The sequence below is a fragment of the Equus przewalskii genome, chromosome 16, assembly GCF_037783145.1.
Source record: "Equus przewalskii isolate Varuska chromosome 16, EquPr2, whole genome shotgun sequence".
NCBI lineage: Eukaryota > Metazoa > Chordata > Mammalia > Perissodactyla > Equidae > Equus > Equus przewalskii.
This window is the reverse complement of record NC_091846.1, coordinates 9053765-9059764: the sequence shown is the minus strand read 5'-3', so window position 1 is coordinate 9059764 and position 6000 is coordinate 9053765. Positions and strand designations below refer to the sequence as shown.

At 45.5% G+C, this 6000-nt stretch overlaps 1 long non-coding RNA gene across 1 annotated transcript in view; it reads left to right on the top strand.

The window, feature by feature from the left end:
• Window positions 1-949: 949 nt before the first annotated feature.
• Window positions 950-6000, top strand: part of LOC139076311 (uncharacterized) — a 63031-nt gene continuing 57980 nt past the window's right edge. Inside the window, exon 1 of the long non-coding RNA XR_011527750.1 lies at window positions 950-1251. This is a non-coding gene — a long non-coding RNA (uncharacterized lncRNA). The remainder of the gene's footprint in view (window positions 1252-6000) is intronic.

Here is a 6000-nt window from a genome sequence, read left to right as displayed (position 1 = left end):
GTCGTTGCCTCCCTTTCGCAGTTGCATTTCTCCTTGTAAATAGGACCCCCTTACTCTGGGGATGGAGTCGAGTGGAGTAACTAGTGAATAAGACCCAAGACAAAGAGTGGCAGCACGCTCTTGAGTTCCCTAGAACTGCCTTAACAAATTACCACAAATCTTGAGGCTTAAAACAACAGAAATTTACCCTCTCGTGGTTCTTGAGGCCAAAAGTCCAAAATCAAGGTGATGGCAGGCCATGCTCCCTCTGAAGTCTCCAGAGAGAGATCCGTGTTTTCTTCTGCCAGCTTCTGGTGGCTCCAGGTGTTCCTTGGCTTGTGGCCCATCCCTCCAATCTCTGTTTCCATCTTCACGTGGCCTTCTCCCCCGAGGCCTGTGTCTGGAACCTGCCTCTGCTTTCCGCTCGCAAGGACACCTGTTAGTGCATTTCAAACCCACCCCCTATCCAATGTGACGTCATCTCACAATCCTAAACTTAATCATCTCTGCAAAGGTACGTTTTCCAAATAAGGTCACCTTCACGGGGGCTGGGGGCCAGGACTTGGGCATATCTTTTGAGGGCCACAGTTCAACCCCCCACACCAACGTACTTCAGGGTCCCCAGCCTGCCATGCGGTGCCAGCCTTTGGAGGGTACAAACTCTCTGGGAGAGCCGGCCCATGGGATGTTCTGGAGGCAAACTGCCTTCATCCAGGACTCCTCTCGCTGTCTCATCTTGCTCTTACTTTAAATCAATCTTGCTGACCGGTTTTGTTCTGTCACTGGATCTGAAGAAGCCGCTGTGAGGGCCCATCTGGCCCAGAGCCTCCCCTCAGACTAAACGCTCAGCCTTGAGGACCACATCGCGCAGAAGTCAGGCCCTACTTTAACAAAAAGTGTGGGGAATGTCTCTCTCTGTAGTAACTATCTCAGCAACTACCTAAAAAGAAGCTTCCAGAGAAGGTTGGGTGTGGAGTCAAAAAGAGGTCAGGTTGAACTTGTTCATAAAACCGGCAGTTTCCTCACCCTTTTGCCCAAGGGAAACAGAAAGAGGGCTTGGCCTGGCTCTGCCAATCCCGGACTTGCCTCTGCTCTGGCTTTGAGCCCGGACGGCGTCGGCCGGCACCTCAGGGGATGGCAGCTCCTGCATGGACAGGCACCAGCCCCCGGGCCGCTGCCAGGCCCAGGGAGCAGCTGGGAGACAACATGGCCGGCTCTGCGAGTACCTGGGAAGCCTGGAACAGACATCTGAAGGACACAGCCACTTTAGAGGTAGGACGCATAGTGGTTAAGACCTCAGACTCCAGAATCAGACTGGATTTGAATCCCGTATCTACCACTGACCAAGTATGTGATTGTGGGCAAATTCCTTAACGTCTGCAAGCTTCATCCGAAAAATGGGTGGTTGTGAAGGTTGTTAAGTTTTCCAGGTAAACTGCTTAATGTGATGTGCCTGGCTTACAGTGTCTGTTCAGTAGAGCTTGTTATGGTTATTATTAAGAGAAAGGAAGTTCGCCGATCACACTCTTTTATCTGACCCCTCAAAGCTCAGGGGTAATGGATTGGAAGCAGACTTGTGACCCAGTGACATCTATCCCATGAATTCCTCCACTTTCTAGCCTATTTGTCATTGGAAATGTTTTTTCAATCACTGACAGACACTGAGACTTCCTCTTGATGATGTAATTTGTGTAAAATGCAGGGTTGATTTTCTAGATATAAGGAGTCAGGAGGAAGGAAGTTATTAGAAAACCCTCTGTCTGTTCCCAACAATAGTCTTAGATATCTGGAAGAATTTCTACCTATTGCCTTCTCCATCTGCTGCTCTCTTATTGTGTCCTCTGAACAGGAACTAATTTCTTTCCAACAAAAAAGCCCCGTGTGGCATGTGGAACATTTGACAGAAGGCCTGGCAAATTGAGCTCCATTCTAGGGGCTCTGAAAGAGAAGGGCAAATGGCTTCCTCAAGTAGGGTCCCGACTCCTTTACAAGACAGGGCCGAGAACACACAGCATTTGCTTCCCTCCTTCTCCACAAAACCAGAAGTAATTAGGATGAACTCTGCCTTCCACCTCCCACACAATCCTCTATGAATTGACCTGGCCCACTCACCCGTCACACACCACCCCCAAGTCATGCTACTTTTCTTTCTTTTGCTCAAATGCCCAAGTTATCCCTACCTCAGGGCCTTTGAACTTGCTGTGAGTCCAGCCAGATACATTATTCCTGGGATCTTTGCACAGCTGGCTCCATTTCATTGCTCAAGTCTCAACTCAGAGGTGGCCTCCTCAGAGGCTATGCCATCCAAATCCCCCCGCCCCACACACTGCCCTCACAAGTCAGGTAGACTGTTTTGTTGTCTTCATAATGCCCGTCTGTATTTTAAGTTGTCTTTTTATATGTTTACAAGTTTATTGTCTGTCTTCTCCAAGGAGGACAAAGATGCAATGTGTCCTGTAAAGTGGTTTACACGATAAAGTCGCCGAGTGCAGAGGGTGAGGAAGTCGGGAAGAGGGAGAACACAGGGAAGAGGTCCTGGGCATGGTGGTTATCGCACAGTGGATAGTGTTTGAAGAGCTAAAAAAAGAAGGGAATGGCATTCCAAGCGAGGGGACCAGCAGAAACCAAGGCTGTGAGGCCAGAATGACCGTGAAAGGTTTGTAAGCACAGCAGCAGGTTCATCCCTGGGTTTAGCAAAGGAGACTTCGCTACTATGACCCAGCAACGCCAAGCGCCACCAAGGGCCGGGCAGGAAAGATGCAGAGGAACGCACGGGGAGGGCTTTGGGGGAGCCCTGGAAGCCTGGCAGAGGCCGGGAAACAGTCGCGGCAGAGGCGCAGAGGACGAGGCGTCGAGACCCTGGGTCCTGGCTGGGTGCTGGAGCAAGCCCGGGAGCAGGAAGTGAGTCACCAGCGGCACCTGGGGCGCCGGCAGGACGCGCCTCTCAAGTGAGAGCCCTCAGGCACGCTGCAAGCCCCGACTTCCACCGAGAGGGAGCCCTTATTTAACAACGGGCTGCTGGGCGAGCGGTGGGTGAGTCAGTCAGACAAGGTGGGGAAGGCAAGCTGTCCCAGCGCGGATCCCTGGCTCAGCCCCCGGGCGCATCTGCCCGTCCCGTCCACCCGGAGCCCGGATCGCTCAGCCCAGCAGCCGGCCTGTCCTGGTTTTCTCTCTTGACCGGATTAGGCTGAACTGTTCACTCGCTCACCTGTCTCTGGAGGAAACTGTGAGGATTATCTGATTAATCTTTCCCAAGCTCTTTGTAGACCCTCTGTACAGAATGTACCAAAGATCCCTGGAAGAGTGACACTGGACTTTGAATTCATGCGGCTGTTTTCTTTTGAAAACCTTGGACAGCTGATTGATGATGGAGTGGACTTTCTTAGAGTATAGTTTAACTTTCATTTCTTCCCCTCCTGAGACATATAAGGTGAACTCTGCTCTCAGAATCTTAATCAGGACCCCCTATTCATTTATTGGGTTGTTAATCTTCTTGTTATTGAGTTGCAGGAGTTCTAGATAAGTTCTAAATACAAGCCCTTTGTCAGATATATATGTATATATATATATATATACATATATACATATATACATATATATATATACATATATATTGCAAATTTTTCCCAATCTATGAGTTACCTATTAAATTTCTCAGTAGCATTTTAAAACAATTATTTTTATTTTTTGCTGAGGAAGATTACCCCTGAGCTAAGATCTGTTGCCAATCCTCCTCCTTTTTTGCTTGAGGAAGACTAGCCCTGAGCTAACGTCTGTGCCAATCTTCCTCCACTTTATAAGTGGGATGCCACCACAGCATGGCTGAGGAGTCGTGTAGGTCCACACCCAGGATCCTAACCCTCGAACCAGGCCACTGAAGCAGAGCGTGCTGAACTGAACCACCACACCACAGGGCCGGCCCCTTGGTGGCATTTTTTGATGGACAGAACATTTTAATTTTATGAAGTTCAACATATCAATGTTTTCTTTTATGGTTGGTGCTCTCTGTATCTGATCTAAGTATTTTTGCCTACTTTAAGCTTGCAAAGATAGTCTCCTAATGCACACTTCCAAGAGCTCTATAGTTTTGGCTTTTACATATAGGTTTATAATCCATCCAGAGTTAATTTGGGGGATGGTATGAGGCAGGGTCAAGATTTATTTTTTCTGTTTGGACATCCAATTTTTCCAGCACCACTTGTTGAGAAGAATTTCCTTTTCCCCACTGAGTTGCTTTGGCAGCTGTGTTGAATACAAATTGAATCCATATAATTGTGGGTCTGTTTCTGAACTCTCTATTTTATTCCTTTGATATATAGATAGATTCTTATGCCAATACATACTTTCCTGATTAGTGTACCCTTATAGTAACCCTTGAAATCTTGTTCAAAATTATTACTTTGTAGTTTACAGCTATTTTACAGTAACTTTTGAATCTTGTTCAAAATTGCTTGGCTATTCTAAGTCCTTCGTGCTTCTTTATAAATTTTAGAATCAGCTTGCAAATTTCTACAATAAAAGCCTCTTGGATTTGAATGGAATTGATTGAATCTATAGATTAATACGGAGAGAAATGACATCCTAACACTGTTGCCTTCCAATCTATGGACAGAGTGTATCTTTCTATTAATTTGAATTTTCATTAATTTCTCTCTGAAATGTAAGTATTTTCAATGTAGAGGTCTTGAACATATTTGTTAAATTTATCTCTAAATATTTTGCTTTTTGATGCAATTGTAAATGGTAGTGTTGCTTTATTAAATTTCATTTTCCAACTGTTCATTGTAAACATGTAAAAATACATCTGGTTTTTATGCATAAACTTTGTATTCTGGAACCTCACTAAATTTGCTTATTTCTAGCCACTTGTTTTGGTGGATTCCTTGGGATTTTCTATGTGTGTAATCATGTCAACTGTGAATAAAGAGATTTTGATGTCTTTCTTTACACTCTCCATGCTTTCCCTTATTGCACTGTGTAGGCCCTTCAGTACAATGTTGGCAAGAAGTGGTGAGAATGGAAATCCTTACCTCATCCCCTACCCTGATATTAGCTGTAAGCTTTTCATAGATGTCTTTGATTAGATTGTTATGGGCTGAATAGGGCTCCCCCACCTCAATTCGCATGTTCAAGTCCTAACCCCCAGGACCTCAGAATGTGGCTGTATTTGGAGACAGGGTCTTTAAAGGGGTGGTTAAGTTAAAATGAGGCCATTGAGTGGGCCCTAATTCAACATGACTGCTGTGCTTACAAGAGGAGGAAATTGAGACACAGACACACAGAGAGAAAACCACATGAAGACACAGAGAGAAGATAGCCATCTACAAGCCAGAGAGGCCTCGGAAGAAACCAACCCTGCTCACACCTTCATCTTGGACTTCCGGCCTCCAGAGCTGCAGGAAAAGAAACCTCTGCTGTTTAAGCCACTTTGTCACGGCAGCCCCAGCAAACTAACACATGGTTGAACGAAGTGCCTCTTATTCCTGGTTTGCTGAGAGTTTGTGTTTTTTAAAATTAAGAACAGATGATGAATTCTGTCACTGCTTTTTGTGGGGGGCTTCTACTGAAATGACTTTTCTCTTTATTTTGTTAATGAGGTGAATTACATTGACTGATTATTAAAATAATAACCCAAGCTTATATTCTTGGGATAAACCCCAATTAGTCATGATATGTTGTCCTTTTATATATTGGTGAGCTTAATTTGCTAACGTTTTGTCAAGAATTTTTGTCTATGTTTATGAGGAATATTGGTCTGTAATTTTATTTATTTACTTTTGCTAAGATTGTTCTCTGCTTTTGATATCAGTATCTATCATTCAAGGTTGAATCAGAGAAACAGAACCAGTGGGAGAGACATGAAGAGATTTATTGCAAGGAATATGCGATTGTGGGGGCAGATGAGGCAAGTCTGAAATCCATAAGGCATCAGGAGGGGCAGGCTGGGCTCCTGGGCATGAGCTGAAGCCACCGTCCACGGGTGGAATTTCTTCTTCAGGGAGGAGAAAGCTCTGCTCTTGA